The following is a 20,583-nucleotide window of genomic DNA, read 5'->3' as shown; positions in this document are numbered from 1 at the left end:
TTTTGATCCAGGCAATTTCTAACCAGACTTTTATTTTCTTCATTCATAGGATCATGGTAAAGGCTTAGTATTTATCAAACCATAGCTTTTCCCCAAAGGAAAGGGAAATGGGAATAGACTAGCTGCTTCAGTAAGCGAAATAGGTGGATAACAAATAAGAGATTAATGGTAGTTTATCAGCGTCTCTTTGCTAAAACTCCTTGTCAAAAGGCTAAGGAAAGACATTGAGAGAAGGCAGGTGTGGGTGCTTTGAGAGTCTATTAGATCTGTGTTCTTGAAGCATCTTAATGATGCTTTTCTTAATGATGCTTATCTTTCTCTACCTTCTAGTATAATTAAAAGGCAAGTTTTCTTCTTGTGAGGCAGTAAGTATAAACTTCAAATAGCAGATGGAAAATAGTTAAAGGGCTTCCATGTGCCTACCCCAGCCAGCAGCATTTTGTCATGATTGATTGCAAGGCTGGTTGCAACAGTTGGGGGGCATTTGGCCAGGAGGACCTTTTGAAATGGAAACAAGAAAAGACTATAGAGAAGGGAGCCTATTGTTCCCAGCAGCATGGTCTTCTTTGTGGCCTTGTTCCTGGCAACTCTTCTTTCCAATATAACACCAGTGGAGCAAAAGGCCTCAAATTGGGCATAATGGGTAGTAAAGTTCAGTCAGAGGGCAGTTCAGATCTGCCAGACTGCGAATGTGTAATGGGCTTTGTGATCCAGGAAGTGATGGAGAGACTAGACTGCTTCATAATTATTGTCAGGGATGCTCTGGAAGAACAATGTGCTGGTCACAATTGGAGCCATAAGGTTAGATCACTTGCCTGGGTTTAACTATTCAATGGGTGATTGTGAGGATGGACTGAGACAATATGTTCAGGATGGTTGGGTCACTGTAAATACTCAATAAGTGTAAGCTGTTACCATGGTAAGTCAGGCTGGTTAATAGGGCCAGAGAGGAGATATGACTGATAAGATAATTTAAACTAGCTATCTATAGGACAGTAATCACATTTGTTACACTCAGGCACTTTGCTAGGCATTTTACGTATCCCCCTTCACTCTCATATCAAGTATATGCAGCATTATCAACATCTCCTCATGATGGAGGGAGAAATTACAGACTCAGGGAAGCTAAAACCATTTTCTCAAGGACACACAGCTTGTCAATGCTGGAGCCAGATTTAGAAATTTGTCTGATTATGTGCTTCTTCCAAGGGCTAGTTTTTTACAGTACGAAGAGATCTGTGTTAGAGAGAAATGGGTTACAAGGAGAAAGGTAGAACTTTGGAACATAAGGAGAGAGAAACATAAAAATATCAGTGCAGGGTCCCGTCTTTGGTGCTCCCAGGACACTGTGTGCAAGCTTCCGTGGCCTATTCCATACCGTGTTATACTTATGGATTTATTTGGGTGGACTTTCTAGACTGTACACATCTGAAGAGTAGGGAGATAACTTTCTTTCCCCAGTGCCTTGTACAGTACCTGACACTTAGTAGGTACACATATATGTTAAATGAGCTAATTTATTAAACCAAGCCCAGAATTGTATGGTATAGCATGCAAACAAAAGACAAGATGAATTAATGGCATTGCAGCAGAGATTTCTGTACAGCAAAGCAGTCTGTATTATAAAGAAATCAGTTTGGGTCAACCAGTTAAACAGAGTGATATACACAGTAACTTGAATGCAGATTCATTTGTGCTCATCTTTGAATTCCATGAATTCTCGGAAAAATGCCTTTCACATTGTAGATAATTACAATTTAAAAAATTGATTTCTAAAACTAAGATGACAGTTTAAATTAATGTATGATATTTGTATCTTGGTAGGAATTAATATTTCCATAGTTGTTGAAATTTAATGTCTTTAAATCTTGATATATGAAATGTATATGCTATTTGTCATTTCAAGGTTCAAGTTCATCTCAAAATCAAATCTAGGCTCTGGATAAAAAGGGAAAAATGGAAAAAAATTCTAAGCCAAATGTTTAGATATTGGAGGAATATTTTGCATGATATAGAAACAGCTTAAAGTATAATATTTGATTTTTAAACCACAAACTCAGTGCTACTATGAACATTACATCTACCTTTGCAAATGGGCAAAACCAGCTACCCAGCATTCCTCTGATAACCTCGGTTAGTTTAGATTTGCAAATACAAATTGAAACAAGACAGAAAGCCCTTGGGATGCTCGGAAGTGGTATTGATAATACTAAGACTCTGGTACTTTTACTGTGCTGGCAAAAAATACTAATAGGGTCAAGCAACTGAGAACTCAATGAGATGAAAACAACCAGGAGTGGGAAGGAGCAGACTGGGGTGAGGGTAGCTGGGAAGTTAGTATCAACTTCCATCTAATTTAGGATTTGGATTAAAAAGCAAAGAAGCTCAAACCTGCTTAAATCATGCTGCCATCTGTTGTTCTGATGTGGCATTTGGAAGAGTAAAAACACATGCTGGAAAATTACCAAGACAAAGAGAAAGTCTGGAATCTCAGTACAGGATTTTCCTTTGTGGCTAAAAGGCTGAGCTGCTTTAGAAACATTTGGATTTCTTTTCTGCCTCATCTGTGCTGCAAGGCATTTCTTTTTAAGCATAGATTTTGCATTCTGTATCAGAAGGAACCTCTGTGGATTAATCAGACATCATTTTCCAGGCTTATCCAGAAGCTACATCATTAAGGAATATAAATACTCGTAGTCATTGATTATCTAACAAGGAAAATTTAAAAAGTCTTAAGTGGCATATTATTTAATGAGCTGTCAAGTGTTCTCTTTAGCCCCAGTTTCCATGGAAATTATTTAATTCCAAGAAATAGTTCAAAGCATTGAGGGAGATTGCATGTTTTCAGAGCACCTAAGCAGAGAAGCAAAGCAAGAAGGATCTGCATCTTTGAATAGAACATTTTTTTGTGTAGCATGTAGCACATCGGCATTTACACCTTAAAAAAGATTTACAAAAAGCTGGCTAAAATGAAAGACAACTTTAATTGAAAGAACTATTTTTTTTGTTTTTTATATGCATGATTCTATTATGGATCAAAGTGGACTTTTTTTAGACATCAAAGGGAAATTATGTGATGCAAAAATATCATAATGTAATACTATTTTCTGTGAACTCCCTGTGTTATAAGAAGAGTTCCTTTCAATTCAAAGGAGTTAAAAGAATTAAACAATTCAAAGGAGTTTAAAAATTTTTTTTAAATTCAATTCAAAGGAGTTAAAAAAATTCTTTTTGGACCAGGCTAGTGGCAGTGGGCATGGTTTAGAATGTGACAGATATCAATGAAGTACAGTGCCCTCAACTCACAAGCAGCTTAATACCTTTCCTGTGTCACCTACAATCCATTTTACTATATTCTATATCACCCTCATTTAATTACCATCTCTCAATGGCAGCAGTGCCGAGCCTCATGGTGTGGGAAAATAACTTGAACTTCAGAGCCCGAAGTGCTGGGTTCCACAACTGGCATTGTTTCTCATTAGTTAGGAGGTTGTTGACAAGTTGCTGAATATCTCCAAACCTCAGTTTTCACATTTGTAGAATAAAAACAGCATCAGCTACCACAAAGTTGTAAAATTAAATAAGATACTTAGCAATGCTAATATCTTAGCAATTCAACCTTTTCCATCAGATAGCTACACATACCATCCTTTACAAAATAGCACTGTCACCAGAGAACATTCAACATCACCATGAAACAGTGACATGGATAATAAACCATTACCTTTCCTTTACTGTATTAATATTCCACAACTATGCAGGAAAAAAAGATGATGTCCCTCATGAATAGTCTGAAGTGAGGAGTTGGCCACTGCAAATGTGTAGGGCTTCTTTGTCAATGACACTTCATCACAGTGTTAACAAAGTTCAAATAAACACTCATTTTTTTAATGAACTCCCCCCCACACACATGCAAAAGCACTGTCATAATACAAAGACCTCTTTAGATATGGTGCCCAAATTCTCTTTCCCCTCTTTTTTTTTTTTTCCCCCAGTAACAGCAAGCTGATTTTTGGGTGATAACTGCCTACTGTTATTTGAGATGGATCCAGGTCTAAAAACATTACATACCTAGTTCCCCTGGCCACAGCATTTGATTTGGGTGACCCAATTTGATCTTTCAGCTGGGGCTGCAGGCAGGCAGGGTGGTGTAGGCCTAGAGTCTTGTCCCTCTGAGGAGCCTGAACATGAAGCCCATGGAGGAAAGAAAAGTTAAACATCATGGGTCTTGACTTTTCTTGAGCTCTTGAAGCCTGCATGTGCAAAGCTAAGCCCAGCACGTTTTAGACTTTTCATTGCATGAGCCAAGAGATGATCTTTTTGCTTTAGCAAGTCTGAATTAGTTTCTAATACTTCTAAGTGGAAGGGTTTTGACTAACACTTCCAAAGATGTAGGCCAACTTGGGGTTGAGGTAAAATTTAAATTTGGGGTAAGACCATTTTTTTGGTTGCAACCTATTTATGTAGCTATTCCATGCATTGTTTTATTTCTTTAATGCATTTAGGGCAAAATATTCTAGGCTATTACCTTATTTTTGTATTAGAGTTTCAATTTAAGAAGCACAATAGGGTCTTGCATTATGAGGATAGAAACACTATAGAGAATTTTATTTGAAGCACGTACAAAATAATTCTGCATCTGCACCAGAAGAAAGCTCCATAGCTGTGTGGGTGTGTGTAAATTAGAACATGACGACTGTGTAATTCCAACATGAACTTGAAAAATTCTGGCAGTCCATATTGGAGGCTTTCCTCCCGGACTAGAACGGGTAGACAGTGGTAAAGAGGTCAGATCACAGCAGAATGGGGACAACAAATTAATGGAATTTGTTATCCTATGGGTCCTATAAGATAAATTAATAATGTGGAAAGACTTAAATTTATCCTTGTGAGATTAATAGTGAACTCTTGAAGGATAAAAGACAACTGGAGAAAAACCTGTAATCTTAAACGTCCACTGAGTGCATGAGGGGAGAGAAAAGACCCTCATGACTCATGGAGTCCTGAGTCTGGTTTAGCCTCTTCAAAACTTGTGTGGTCTTGAGGCCACTGCCCAACAGAGGGTCATGACACTGCTCCTGACATCAGTGTGGGAAATGCAGAATGAGTCATTATTTTATTGCCTTTAAAAGACAATGAACAAAGTTGAAAGTAAAGTTCCAATATACATAAAAATCTGCTCCTATCATGGTCACCAGGAATGTTCCTGAGGTAAACCCCCATGGTCATCTCATTCCTCAGTCTTTACTTGACAAGTTATCACTCTCTTTGAAACATTCCACTTCACTACCCGGATGCTGCCCTCACTAGACGTTTGTTTTCCTTTACTGGATCCTCCTTTTCAGTCTCTTTGCTGGTTCCTCCCTGTCTTTTCAAAACCTAAAAGCTGGAGATGCCTCAACGCTGAGTTCTCTCTTCTTTTTAATCTAATGTGTCTCCACGAGGGCAATGCCACTCAGATCAATGGCTTCTATTCTGTCTGTACGCCCATGACACCCCAATTGACATCTCCTGGTGGAATTTCCCCCTGAAACTGGGGATCCTTGTTTCTAGTTGACTACCTGACATCTCCCCTAAGATGTCTGACAGGTACCTTAAGCTTACCACGTTCAAAGCTGAGCTCTTGATATTTTCCCGCAAGCCTGTTCTTCCTGAAATTTTCTTGCTAGTTAATGTCTTCTTAATTTTTTTAGCTGCTCAGTCCAAAATGTTGGTGTCATCATTGACTCTTGTCTTTCTCTCCTGTATTGTATTAAATCAATCCTACCAAGTCTTTGAAAGGTATCCAGAATTTGACCACTTTGTCATGGCATTCATTGCTCCCATCCTGGCCCAAACCACCACCGTCACTCACTTTGGATTACTAAAATGGCTTTCTGGCTGCCATTGAGATCTTGCTTTTGTCCTTCCTAACACTAGCAACACATAGCCAGAATGGTTTCATGTAAGTCAGTTCTCGTCTCTTAGCTTAAAACTCATCAATGGCTCCCAACTCAGAGTAAAAGCTGGTGTCCTTGACTTTACATGATCTGACCCAGTTACCTCTCAGAAATAATCTCCTTTCTAGTTGGTATGCTGTTCATCCTACTCCAGCTACACTGGCCTCCTCCATATTCCTCTAATAGGGCAGGCATATTTCTGCCTCCAGACCCTAGTATATTCTGTTTCTGCTGCCTGGAATGTTCTCCTGTCAGATATTCACAGGGGAGTTCCTTCAACAACCTCAGATGTTTACTAAAAAGTGGCCCTAGTGAGTTTCTTTCCTGGTTACTCTCAAATTTCATTACCTTACACAGTCCTTCATAGCCCTTTCTCTTACATAGGTACTTTTTTTCCTTAAAGATAACAAATTTTTAATTCCAAAAGAATTTTAGACTCCAGTAGGACGTTAGAGAAATAAGGTTCCTGGTAACAGATATTCCAAGTGGTGGATTTGCTGGTGTAAAGGCATAATCACCTTCTGATAACTTGGCCATCTATATCCCTTCTAATATCCCTGTCCACTATCTGCTGGGGTGGGGAGAGGCCATCAGACCCAGAAAGTCTGACCCATGGCAGGTAGAGGGCTTGGCTGCCATGTTAGTGTGCTGAGACTGCTGCACAAAAGTACAGCAAACTGGGTGATTTAAACAACAGAAATGTATTGTCTCATGCTTTAGGGGGCTAGAAGTCTAAGGTCAAGGTGTTGGCAGGATTAATTCTTTCTGAAGGCTGAGAAAGAATCTAGATTCTGGTGGTTTGCTGGTAATCTTTGACATCCTTTGGCTTGCAGAAGCATCAGCCATCTCTGCCTTCATCTTCACAGACATTCTCCCTGTGTGTGTATTTCTAAATATCTCCTTTTGATAAGGCTGTGAGTCACATTGGATTAGGGGCTCACTCCATGTTAGTATGACCTCATTTTAGCTAGTTACATCTACAACCACCCCGTTTTCAAATCAGGTCACATTCTGAGGTACAGGAGGTTAGGACTTCAGCATATGAATTTTGGGAGGGATACAATTTAACCCATGACAGCTACTGTCTTCGCATCTCCACAGGGATGTCCAAGTGTTCCTGAAGGGGAGCAAATGAAGAACAGCAGGAGGAGCTGTATGGGGCGTAGAGATTGACTTAGCATTAGGAGTAATTTACATTCTGGCTCCCTTGAGGGGAGGGGAGCACCCATTACAGGAAAACAGCAGACACCAGATGACCATTTGGCAAGAATTCTGTGGAGCAGATTCATATCAGGAGGAGAGCTGTAAAATCTTTTTAGCTCTGGAATCTGAAGTGACACCAGCTAGCAGGGATGCCTGGGTTTACCTGCAAGCCAAACTAGACTACAAAGTATCTTGGCTCAAGATTATTGGGCTCATGGCCTCATTTTGCAGGCTCAGTTGTCCTCGTGCCATTGGCCTTGACAATTTCGGTCCTCTGGGCTGACTTGCCTGATCCCCCAAACCTGGAGAGCCCTAAGAAGCTGTGTCCTCCTGCATATTTTGCAAATATCAAGCAGGGGATTTTAAACTGTGGGAAGATGCCAGGGGGCAGTCAAAGACCTCCAGTGTGAATTCTTATTTGTGGAAGGAGTGGCTGCCACCTGACCTACCTTCATAAACCAGTGGTGCATGAATAGGGGCTTTATTGATGGGGTTTGGGAAGCTGTGACTGAGCCCAGCATGCAGACTGTGAGGGCTTGGTGCAGCTACCAGGAGACAGGGATGAGGGGACCAGCCTCTGTGGGCCCTGCTGCTTGGGGCATTTTGTCTCTTCTCAGTTCTTAGGGGTAAGTGTACATGGAGAGGGCTCAGCACTTAAAAACTGCGGCATGACCTCATAGATTCCCACAGACTCCCTGGACCTTTCTGTCATAGTCAGTGCAGTCTTTCTATGGCAGAATGTCACTGAAGACCATCCCTGACTTCAGGCTCTCAGCAGCAAACCCAGCCTAGGGCTGGAATCACATGGTTTGAAGCCCTGACACTCAAACTCTACTATGGTTTTGAACTTCTCTCTGTCTTTGGCATTGTAAGATTTGATGGAGCCACTCAGAATCTCAGTGAAGTTTTCTGTGTGCACAGCTTGCACTTCTGGACCACGAAGGAGCTGCCATGGCCCCTATTTAGTGCCACAGTGTCCATCAGTAGATGTACTGCTACTTCTCTGAAATCTCACTACCATTACCACATCTCATTTTCAGGCACCACTGGAAGTCTTCATCCACAGGCCAGAGGCAGGTGACATTCTCCAGCGCAGCTTTGAGCTGTGGTCCAATTTTCCGTATCAGGATCTGGCTTAGTCCAGTGCTGGCTGCAGTCACTTATTTATGCTTTATCCTTTGTGAATAACACTAATATATTACATATTTTATTTTTATCATCTTTATTATCTGCTATATTATAAACTCCACAGGGAAAACAGTTTTTATCTCTTCTGTTTTGTCTGTTCCCTTTACTGCTATACCCCTGGCACTTAGAGGAGTACTTGGCCCATGCTTAGCACATTTTTATAAGTGAATACTGAGCAGCATTTGGAGGCTTCTGTCTGCTACATGTGAGCCCTGTAGTTGCTGGGTGTCACTGTGACTGGGACGTGGAAACTTGTTGGGCAGTGGTACGAGCAGCCAGGCTGGTGGCGGGGACACTGGCATCATCTATTCATCAACTGGGATAGAAGTACTGGTGTAAATTGGCCAAAAATCAGCTCTGGAAGTTTCAACAATTCCTGAATTTTCCTACCCCTGCACCTTTGCTTAGGCTGTGCCTTTTATATGACATGACTGCCCCTTCTCCATAGGTTCCTAATAAAATTTTACTTATGTTCAAGATGTAGTTTACAATTAATTTACCTTCTTATATCACCCAAATCAGAATAAACTTAAAGTTTTCTCCCAGCTTTATTAGGGCATATATGACAAAGATTGTTTATATTTATGGCATACAACTAGATGTTTTGATAAATGTATACATTATAAAATTATTAATTGAAGCTAATTAACATATCAGTCACCTCATGTACTTAACTTTTTTTATGGGGAGAACATTTGAGATCTAATCTCTTAACAACTTTCATGTGTGCAATACGTTATTATTAACTGCAGTCACCATGCTGTACAATAGGTCTCCAGAACTTATTTATCCTTTCTAACCAAAACTTTGTACCCTTCGTACCTACCAGAGCATGCTATATTTAACAAAGGAGACAATATTCATTTAGCTGTTAATTCAATCATTAATTAACGTATTCGCCAAACAAATATTTTCCAACTGTTTGGAATATGGCAAGCACTAGACTATATACATTCTACTTCTGAAGGTTCTTTTCTTAACTGTTCAAAGAGAAAAAAAAAAAAAAAAGCAAAATGGAAGCCTCTAAGTCATCCTGCCTTGTTATCTTCCGTGAGCATGACTAGGTCTATTTCATGATATATACTCTCTGGAACAGGGAAACTTCTGGGGAGAAAAAAACAAAACAAAACAAAACACAAATGACTTGAATCATTTTTTCCATGTCATTTGGACAGAATAAAAACACCTTTTGAGGAGGTAAATTTAAATCATTCAGCTTCCAAAGTACAAACTGTGAGAAACTGAATAAGACTTACTCCATGTTCTCTTAGTATTTTGTTATTTATTTGTGTACATCCCAGTCCACAATGATTTAAAATAACTTGAGGGGACATTTGAAATATACGTGATATAGAAGTGGAAGGCAAAAACAGAACAAGAAAACAGATTAAATGGGAGGTTAAAATTAGAAAAAAAGCTAATTAAAAATACAGGACATACAGGTGAACAAAATTGTTATAACTGAACACTGACTTTGGGATTGAGTTGCCTAATAGCCAAAGTGAAAAAGTTTCTTTTCACAATTTTATACCTATAGGAAACTAAAGGTATCTGAGAAGCTCAGTGCAAATAAGATCCCCATAGAATTATTCATCCTTTCTTTTTCTCAGGCGGAAATATATACTTTCTTTTTGGGAGAAGTTTCCCTGACCATTAAATATATTAAAAAAGTTGAATACTTTGAAAATAAAACTGCAACAATTATGGTTAACCATTAACCAATTTATATTAAACTATTTAAATCTTTGGATGATTTCTTTTAGTCTATAAGCATTTAGACAACACATTTTTATTGGTTTTTGTTTATAATATGAATAGATATTTTAGTAATCCAGTATGCAGTTTCTCATTATTTGATATTATACAGTCAGATTTACAAAGTTTTCATGGTTGTGATGGCTAATTTTAGGTATTGACATTACTGAATTACAGGATAATTAGCTGGTAAAGCATTCTTTCTGGGCATGTCTGTAAGTTTCCAGAGGAATTTGACATGTGAGTGGTGAACTGAATGGGGAAGACCCATCCTCATGTGGACAAGCACTGTTCAATTAGCTGGGGGCCCAGATAGAACAAAAAGTCAGAGAACCTCTCCCTTCTCCTCTGGTCCTTGGACATTAGAACTCTAGGTTCTCTGATCTTCAGGTGCTGAGACTTATGCCAATTGCCCCCTGGTTCCCAGGCTTTTCAGCCTCAAGGATGAGTTACACCATCAGCTTCTTGGTCTGGGGGCCTTTGGACTTGTACTGAGCCCTGCTACCAGGCTCTCTGGGTCTCCAGCTTGTAGGTGGCCTATCCTCAGCCTCCATAATCTCATGAGTTAATTCTGCTAATACATCTTCTCTCCTCTCATATATTTATCTAACTCTATATCCTATTGGTTCTGTTTCTTTGGAAAGCCCTAACCAATGCAGATTTTAAAATCAAGAATGAGGCCTCTTGGCAGCATTCGCATGGTGCTAATTTTGCAGGCATACTGAGTGCATGAGCTATGGAGGCAAGCCTGCCTCCCACTAGATTTCAAAGGATGCTGCAGAGACCTGCCACAGCGGCAGAGTCACTGCAGAGAGTTACACTAGAGGGCAATGCCTAGTGGAGCCACTGGGTAGGTTCCACCTCTGAGATCCCAGAATTGTAGAGCAACCAGCTTACAACACCAGCCTGGGAGGGCTGCAGGCTTGAGGTTCCAACCTATGAAAACAGCTGCATGAGCGGAGCCCAGCAAAGCCAGGGAGAGGGGTTGGGGCCAAGACCTTGGGGAGCCAACCCCCACCCTGGTGTTCTTAGAGGTCACTACATGGAATGAAAGGAGATTATTTTCAAGCCTTAGAATTTCGTGTTGTTTTTCCTGTTGGATTTTGTACTTTCTTGGAGTCTGTTTCCCCTTTCTTCTTTGCTGTTGCTTTCTTTTGGAATGGGAATCCTGTGTCTGCCTGCCATTTTAGGATGTATCATTGTTGAAGTGAACTTAAATCAGCTGACTGAGGTAGTGTTTATCAGTTTTCTCTATTGTAAAGTTACTCTTTTTTTCTCCATTTTCATTTCCTTTTTCCTTATTGACTTCTTTTTGAAAGGAAGTCAATATGTGAAGCCCACACCAAAGCCCACACTGCAAGAGTGGGGAGTTATGATGCATCTCTCTGACAGCAGAGTATTTGCATAAATTATTTGGAATACTTTCATGTGGGATGTTTGTCTCTTCTCTCCCATTTATTCATGTATTCAGTCAACTGTTTATCAATATCAGTTTGAACTCATGGATATTTACTTTATGCTTCAGGTTATAATCCAGCACTACTCTACTTGTTTTGTTGCTCAATTTTTTTTTTTCAGCTTTGGCAACTGGGAGCACTTTCAGTTGACTCCTGTGTCCCTTTGACATACTCCCATCATTGAGTGCATGTGCATGTGTGTGTGTGTGTGTGTGTATGTGCACATGCACTTCACACTTTCTAACTTTTTGACACAATAATGTACTCCAGGCTCATGTTGTATTTATCCTGCCCCAGTTCTAGAATCAGTCATTTCTCTAAAGAATATTATTCCTTTTGTTAGAAGTATTAAAAACCCAAATCACAATGCTCGGTGTGCTTTTTGCTACTGGGTGTCGTTACTTCTAAGTCCTCTCAGCAGACAGAACAAGGATATATGTGTGTATACCAACTCATGTATATATAGGTAACTATAAATGTTTATGTAACCATCTAATCTATGTAAAGCTATCATAAGTACTGATATCTTCAACTGTAATCCACTAGCATGTAAACCGTTCTAGCTTCTTCTTATTTTTTGTTTTCTAAATTTATTTTTATTTCATTTTTGTTTATTATATTTACCAGTTTCTGTATTCTTGTTTGTTTCCAAACTCACACTCTAACAGTGAGAAAACTGGGTTGCCCTGCATATCCACTTATTTAATTGTTCAATGCCACTATGCGTGATGACAGTATTAGAATTGCTAACCAATACTCTGTGAAATAAATGTATTAATTAGAATACTGTACTTCAGCATAGTTTTTTTACCCATTAGTCTTACAGACTCTACTCATTTTCAGTTTCTTTGGTCAATAATGCATCCCCACCTTTTCCTTCAGTAAGGTTGTTTCATCCACTTGCAATACAATTAGATTGTCTTGCCATGTTCTGTATTTTATCCTGTCATCTCCCAACGTCCTAAAGATCTTTAAAAATTTACATACATCCATGTCCACTCTTTGTGCTGTAAAGTCCTGTGAGTTTCCACAAATGCATGGTGACATGTGTCTATCATTACAGTATGAAACAGTATAGTTTCATGCTATAAAAAGTCCACTATACCTCATCTATTTAATCCTTCCTACCTCATGCTCCTCCCCAATTCCTCCCTCTTATATTCTGGCAATCACTTTTTAAAGATACTTTCTATAGATTTTTAAAATGACTTAAGCTGCTATAAATATTTACATACATCCTAAATGTCTAGGAGTGTGATTGCCAGATTTCATAATAAGATTACATTTAGCTTTGTAGGAAACTGACACACTGTCTTCCAAAACGGTTGCGCTATTTTGAATAGTGCATAACTGCATGAATGAATGAGAGTTCTTGTTGCTCTGCATCCATGACAGTAATTTGTATTGTCATTTCCTTTTGGATTTTAGCCATTCTAGTAGGTGTGCAGGGGTATGCATGTTTCTGGCTAGAAGCCTAATGTAATTCTTATTCTTGTTCTTCTATAGGTAAGGTACTTATCATCTCTTCTAGGTTCTTTCAAGATTTTCTCTTTGTCTTTGGTTTTCCGAAGTTTGAATGTGATATATCTAGGTATAGTGAAGTTTTATTTGCTTGTTGTTTTAGTATTTATCCAGGTCGGTGTTTTTGAGCTTCCTAGATCTGTGATTTTCTGTCTGTCATGAATTTTGCAAAGTTCTCAGCCACTATTACTTTACACACTTCATTTGCTCTCTTCTTTCTTCTTCTGGTGTTCCAATCCATTTGTTACACATTTTGAGATTTTCCACAGTTTTTGGATAGTCTGTTATGGTTTCTTCATTCTTTTTAATTTTGCTCTGTTTTGTCTTGCCTTTCAGTTTGGGAAGTTTCTGTTATCATGTCTTCAAGCTTACTGATGCTTTCCTTGGCTGTAGTCAGTCTTGTAATATCCTCATCAAAAACATTCATCTTTTCTATTGTAATTTTAAAAAATTTAATCTGATGATTAAATTTCAGCTTTTGGTAGGCCTGAGTTCCTGGGCTGTGACCTTAATAAGTGTTTCTTAGCCTTTTTACTTCCCTTAGGTGAGACAGTAATGCCAAAAAGGGCTGGAGTAGGAGAAATGCCTTGTTCCAAATGTGCAAATATATTTGTAAACAAATAGTTATTATTTGAAACATATTAAATTCTTACTAAAGAGGAATACATTTCCTAGCAAATACTGAACTGTTTGAAGCTACGCAACTGTTGTTGGTCCCTGTTTTCAACATTTTCCCTGTGGTTTTTAATAAAGGACAGAAGGGTGAGGGCAAATTTTGGGACTACTCAGGGTTTGTTTGGCTTGGTGTTGACTCCTCTTCCTTGGTTGAGAAGCTCTGGTATAACAAAAAGATCAACAGAATGCTTTGTGTAGGTTCTAATATTATCCTAGATTAAACCTGAAGATAGGATATGTCAACTGATATGCCCCAAACCACATGGTTAATCTACGGTGCTGTAAACTCCAAGTTTTAAAATTCCAGCTGGGACGATCAGCCATATGATTTGCAGGGGACTGAGGGTTTTCCTGGGACACAGGTACTTAAAGCAGGAAGGACCCAAGAAAACCAGGAAATGCCAGTCACCATCACAGGAAATTAAAAACTCTTACTTGAAACCAATTTAAAAAGATAATACAAGTGACGAATTTTCCCCTTTGCACTTATTATCTGTGTGCTGATAATAAAACTTGCTCAGAGCATGCCTATAGATGTAACATGGCAGATTACAGGAGGATCAGTTTCCTGGCAAATAGTTTATACATTACTTCATTACTCATATCAGAGTCATCTGAGATTTCTATCTGTCTGACTAAACAATAAAACAGACAGAAGCTTCTCTTTTCATGGGAACTGCATAAATGCCAAGCCTATCTGCCTACTGGCAACCTATGCTTGGGTGGGAGTTTGACGGCAGCTCTGAGTAAATCTTTCTCTACTTGAGATTTTAGCACCAGAATCAGGAGTGGGAGGAAACAGGATGGGGCTGAAGGGAAATATCTTTGCACAGCCAGACTTGGGAAGAGCTCATCCTGTCTCTACTGTAACCTCCACTGCAACTGGACTGTGTTTTCCTGAATGTAGTAATGGATTGAGGTCACTGACATGTTCTAGTAACACCAAAGTCCAGTTGATCATCAAAAAGCTTATATTCCCAGCACTCTGAAGAGGGGTCTGGGAGTGGGATTAAGGGTAGAGTTTCTGGCTGTCCTAAGCTAGTTATGTGAACCAGGTACTCTGATCTGAGACACCATCACAACTACCACTGTGGACCTGTGTGCCCCAATTCTAACAACTGGGATTAAAGCCTCAATCCCAATACTCCAGTTACAGCTATTGTAATCAACTTGTCTCTAACCTGGGACTGAAGCACAGTGTTTTCCTAGGCAGTTCCCTTTTCCAAGGACAAAAATCTTGCCAGCAACCTGCACAAAATTGCTTAGGACCTTGTGTACAAAGACTGATACCACCTATCACTTGTAGACTGCAGCTTGAAATTCACCATCTCTTTGAGCCCTCGTGGTCATAGACAATCTGCTTTAAATCTAGTTGGAGATGAGTCTATCTCTTGGGCACTGTTTTGTACTTTGCCTGCTGAAATTGCAATGTTTGAAACTTACTTCCCACTCTCCTAGTCAGAAGGTCAGGTTTGTTTCAGGCTAAACCTGGACAGGTGCTACATGGGTGAGTGCACTATCTGGGAAACCAGAGCACAGGAGAATGAAGCGGTGTCCTGGAATTTTGTCAAAGTTTGGTTACTTGGGCATCAATCCAAGGGCTTTAATGGAGAATCTGACCCAACAGATGGAGGCAAAATGGGAGCCACGGAATCAGGGAAGTGTTGGTAATAGGACTAGTAGAACTGCCAAATGAGAGACAACTCGGAGGAATTGTGGAAGGGTTGGTGAGCAGACAGGCACTAAAGCTTTGATCCTGGGATGGCTCAGACTTGTGAGGCATGTGGAATTTAGTTAAAGAGGATGTAATGAAATGACCACTGACCTGACCTAATAGGCATGTCTATTGCCATATCCTGCATGTTTGTGGAAATTGTCTTACGTGAGGGAACAGCAACATCTCCCCAGTAATTACAAAATTGTGATTCAAATATTCTCTTTGTAACCTGCCAACACTCTGATCTTTGTTTCATCTAAATAGAGTTCTATTTTTGGCCTCTATCTATGCTGTTTTGAAATCTTTAGGGAATATGTACCTATTTAGATAAATTTTTCCTCTGAGGGTAGAGTCTGAGTAATTATTAATGATCATGCAACTGACAGTGAAAAATATTCTAAAATAGTAATTGCCATGTTAGAAAAAGAGAAATTGAGACTGCCTTAGGCAAGAACCCCTAAGATTTCATGTTTTTACTTTTTGATGCTATAATAACCATGGGAAAGTTTGTTTGAATATTTTCCATCCTTGGAGTTTCCAACTTTTTAGGAGGTAAAGTAGTGCCTTTGCCTCACAGCCATTAGAGCTTGGGGGAGGTATTTTTTGATAAGAACATTTTTTACTGAAAGATCATGTATCTTGTGGCAACCTCTGTTCAGATGAAAATATCACAAGGGTGTGCCCCTGGGGTGTGTGTTTGTTGGGGGAGAAAGTCTGGCTGAAGGCTTTTCCCCAGTGAGCCATAGTTTCAGGGACTAATCTCTCCCACTTTGGAGAGAATATTCTGCTTATGTGGTCCCTGTTATTTTGAAAAAATGCCTCTGGAAGTCTCTGCTGTACCAGAGGAAGCTCTGATACAACACCTTCATTTATTGTTTAGAACTTTGCTAAAAAGTACCAAAGCATGGCCAGGCATGGTGGCTCATGCCTGTAATGCCAGAATTTTGGGAGGCTGAGGTGGGCAGGTCATAAGTTCAGGAGTTTGAGACCAGTCTGGCGAATATGGTGAAACCCCGTCTCTACTAAAGATACAAAAAATTAGCCAGGCATGGTGGCAAGAGCCTATAATCCTAGCTACTTGGGATACTGAGGCAGAAGAATTGCTTGAACTCGGGAGGTGGAGGTGGCAGTGAGCCGAGATGGCACCATTGCACTCCAGTCTGGGCTACAGGGTAAGACTTCGTCTCAAACAAACAAACAACAAAAACAAACAAAAACAAAGTACCAAAGCATAGATTTTCAAAGTTCTCTTGTTCAGAAACCCATTTTGTTGTTCTGAGATGCCGTTAATGTGTTAACATAAATTTAAGTCTTTTATGTGAAGAGATTCAGGTCTTCTTAACTGACTTGGGGAATATGGAAAATGGGATAGTGTTTATGAACGTTGTTTTGATGACCTAGGGGTGATGATCATATCTGGGCACTTCTGGGAACTGTTGTTATGGCTCAGTACCTTGCCCCCCTTCCTGTCATTTTAATTTATTTTTGTAAACAAGTAAAATAATTATTTAGATAAAGGAACTTAATGAAACCTTTCATTTTAAAATATATTATCCCATAACTAAGAGTTAATAGAATAAATCTAATTAGTCATTTTGAAAGGGAGCTAACATCCCCTATAAAAATTATGCCAGTGCACACTTATATGGTGTTTATGTTGAGCTTGGTGCTGGTCTGAGCACTTTACATGTTTACGTATCTAATTTTTATAACAGTCATATGAAATAGTTGTTCTTATTATTCTAACATCACAGATGAGGGAACTGAGGCTTGGAGGAGTTAAGCAAGGTTGGAGGTTGCACACACAGAGCTGACACCAGCCCATAGGGTCTTACTCTGTAAGCCTTTAGACGGTGTTAGAGGAAGAAAATTGTCATTGGATCACAATGAGCTCAGGCCTTGATACAGTTCTCTGGTTTGCCTAAATCAACTCTGCTTTTCCTCTGCACGTTTAAAGTCACACGATCAATCTTGGACTGGTTGTCTGTTAAAATCCACACCAATGGGAATCATTAAAACAAATGACATTAGGATGATGACATTTACTGACTAAATATGCTTGGGGCTTTAATAGTGCCAGTTTTGTTTAGTTCCCATCAACTTCTTGATCATGTGGATATGCTTTTGTCAATCATTTTTGCACTTATTTTCCTCGATGGCTCTGATTACCTCTTCTCTTTGTTAATCAGCTTCTTGTATTCACATGACCTAACAGAGTGCTGACGCTTGCAGCTGCAAGAACAGAATGTGCTTCTAAATTATAAATCTCCCAACCCTGGACCCTGAATCTTCTCTTTTTCCTGTCAACAGTTTGTTCCCTCTACAAAGGCCCTGGTGTTAATTTTTCACTGGCACGTGCCCTTTGCCACCTGAAATACATTGCTGGCCTTTTCACACTCTCTTCTTTCAACTTTAAGATCTTTCCTATTTGTCCTTTCTGCCTGTCCTTTGTTATTACTTATCACATTTCTCCTGGTCACCTTCGCCTTTTCTTCAGTCTGTGTCTCCTTCCTTATTTCTGGGTATCTTTCTTTCTATAAGACATTGACTTTCTTCATGAATCCTACTTAGGAACTAACCTTCCACCTTTTCTTTTGTTAAATTCTTAACCTTTTGAAAAATCCTGTTCACTAAAATAAGCTCATGAGTATTAATGTTTCCAAACATTTAGGCCTCTCCTTTTCTGACCCTTCTCTTCAAAATACCCAGCCTATTAAGAAGGAAGGCATTTCCAATATAATAAAAATGATAGCGAACATTATCTGTGCCAGATGTAGTAGTTCACAATAGTCTTTACAACTCTGTGGGGTAAGTATCATTATTATTTTCATTTTACTGATGAGAAAGCTGAACACCAGAGAGGGAAAGTAACTTGCTCAAGCCACACAAGATAGTTGAGTGGTGGAGCTAGGTTCTGAACATCGTAAGGTGATTGCAAAGTCCATGATTTTAACCCCTGCATTCTACTGCTCTTTAAGGTTAGTAATCTGGCTACATAGCCTTTGTCATTTCATTGCAATAAATATTTGAGTCTCCACATCTCTTACGTAGATTGATCAGTATTTCCAAGTACAGAATTTTCTGCTTCTAAATAATGAAATGGCCTCTCAGCCACTGAGTTTCCTAGTGATAGTTTCTGTGCAATGTAATAGCTTGCCCTTTATTTTGAAGGGAATGTTCCAACATGCTTGAGACCAGTGAACTTCGAAGAACTTCATGAGTAGAGCAGGCTGCAGTATCTTTATCATGTTTATTTCCCTCACCCTGGGGAGTATGTTTCTTATTAAGACATCTAGAATACTTGCCACTTTTTACTCATTGGGTCCAGCTTATATGATGTCATCAATAGAGTATGTGATTTTCTGCACAGTGTACAGATTGTTCATGCCCCTTCATATTGTGATAGAGAACATAGTTCTGCAGCAACACCATTAATGTTTACTTGTCCACATCAAGTGAATGCAAAGTGCTTCTGATCTCCTCTCCTGATGGATATTGACTAGAACACATTTACCAAATCAATAGGCAGACTTGACATCCTTGGGACTTCATTCACGTGCTTTAGTGAAAATACCAAATCTGGTACGGAAGCTGTAACTAGGGCTAGTGCTGGTTATGTTTGTGTTAGTCCACTGTCATTTGTCAGGATCCACCTGTTTTTTCCACAGGCCAAACTAATGAATTAAATGGGTATAAACAGGGAACACTGCTTTCGAGTCCTTCAAGCCTTTTACTGTGGCAGTAGCCCATTCTCCTCAGATTTTTTTTGGATTCACTACTTCAACTAAATGACTTCTGATATCAAACACTCAGAGAGTCTCTGTATTTTAATGGAAAATTGCTTAAGTACTAAATTAATATTTGAAGACTGAACAGAAGATGTCAAATTTATACATTCTTTAAACAAATTGCTTTTGTATACCTATTATGGCCTGGTAAAGAATTTTAAGAATTTTAAGAGCTGACAATACTTAGAGGTAAGAGATCAATGAAAAATATAAGAAGATATAAACAGAGATCAAGCAAATATATTACTATTACTACTATTATTTTAGTAATGTTTAACATTAATGAGCACTTATTATGGGCTAGGCACTTTATTTACATTTTCTCAATTAATCTTTACTTAATCCACTGAATTGAATTCCATTACAGATCTCATTTTACAACCAAGAATACTGAAGAAATGTTAAGTAATTTTTCTAATTTAAATCCAGTTACTGGTGCCAACGGGGTTTAAATGCTCTAAACTGAGAGCCATGACCCCGTGCTCGCCACATCTCTATTGGTAGTGATGTGTTCTGTTGGAGACTGTGGTAATCTAAGTTTCTGGTGACTGGAGTGGGAAGGTGGGTTATTAAATGAAGGAAGAAGAAAGATGCAGAAACACATGTTAATACAGCCCCTTGAATGCCTGGGGCAATAGGCAATTAGCCTCCATCTGAAGGTTATAAATGAGGAGTGAATAATTTTAGTGTTGAAGCTGCTGAAGAAGATAAAGGCATAAGAAGAATTTGGTTGCTAGAATTCCCATGTCCTACAAAGTGATGTCAACATAACAATATCTTGTACACTTTGTAGATATGGTACAAAGAAATAAAAGGCATTTATGAGGATAACCTCTTAAGAAGGCAGAGAAGGGTTATTACCATCTCTTTTTTCTTAGGTATATTATAATCCCTCTGTTCCTTGACAGTGCTACAAATTAATAATCTAACAGGGTTTTAACTTAACGCTTACTTGTTCAACAATAAGGTACCATTTTTCTTTTAAAATAGGGATGGTTGAGGTGGTGTTTAAATGCAAACACACTGGTTAAAAATGTGGTTTTTCTTGCCTGATTGCTCTGGCTAGAACTTCTAGTACTATATTGAATAGGAGTGGTGAGAGAGGGCATCCTTGTCGGAGGAAGTCAAATTGTCTCTATTTGCAGACGACATGATTGTATATCTAGAAGACCCCATCGTCTCAGCCCAAAATCTCCTGAAACTGATAAGCAAGTTCAGCAAAGTCTCAGGATACAAAATCAGTGTGCAAAAATCACATGCATTCCTATACACCAATAACAGACTTAAAGAGAGCCAAATCAAGAACAAACTTCCATTCACAATTGCCACAAAGAGAATAA

General features: G+C 39.1%; 1 long non-coding RNA gene across 1 annotated transcript in view; it reads left to right on the top strand.

The window, feature by feature from the left end:
- Nucleotides 1–20,583, top strand: part of LOC108286168 — a 59,400-nt gene that overhangs the window by 15,669 nt on the left and 23,148 nt on the right. The gene's annotated exons all lie outside the window — the stretch shown is intronic.

Source organism: Cebus imitator, unplaced genomic scaffold (assembly GCF_001604975.1).
Source record: "Cebus imitator isolate Cc_AM_T3 unplaced genomic scaffold, Cebus_imitator-1.0 Scaffold314, whole genome shotgun sequence".
In the NCBI taxonomy this organism is placed as follows: Eukaryota; Metazoa; Chordata; class Mammalia; order Primates; family Cebidae; genus Cebus; species Cebus imitator.
The sequence above is the reverse complement of the archived record's forward strand: the minus strand, read 5'-3'. Positions and strand labels throughout refer to the sequence as shown.